We start from the raw sequence: 345 nt of genomic DNA on the forward strand, positions 1-345 counted from the left end.
TCATAGATCTTGATTATTCAATTCTAAGGTTCCCAAATAAGTTTAGAGCTATGTTTGAGCAAAAAGTGTTTGATGTTTTGATTTAAAAAAGTTATAGATGTAAACTTACCTTAGCAAGCACGCATTCTACATGAGCGGCAAATAAACCGTTGCAATCTTCACAACAATATACATAATCATTTGGACATCTTTCTTCCTCACAAATATAGCAGTAAAACTCTCCTGAATCATCTTCAAGAAATGAATCCTTCATAGTTAAATGATGAACATGGCTAGAATGAAAAGGGTGTTGTATCTCATAAGGTAATGTAGCACATTTTTCATGTAGGTAGTACTCTAATTCTT

Source organism: Theobroma umbraticum, unplaced genomic scaffold (genome assembly GCF_002168275.2).
Source record: "Theobroma umbraticum cultivar Fairchild unplaced genomic scaffold, ASM216827v3 scaffold_55.0, whole genome shotgun sequence".
Classification (NCBI taxonomy): Eukaryota; Viridiplantae; Streptophyta; class Magnoliopsida; order Malvales; family Malvaceae; genus Theobroma; species Theobroma umbraticum.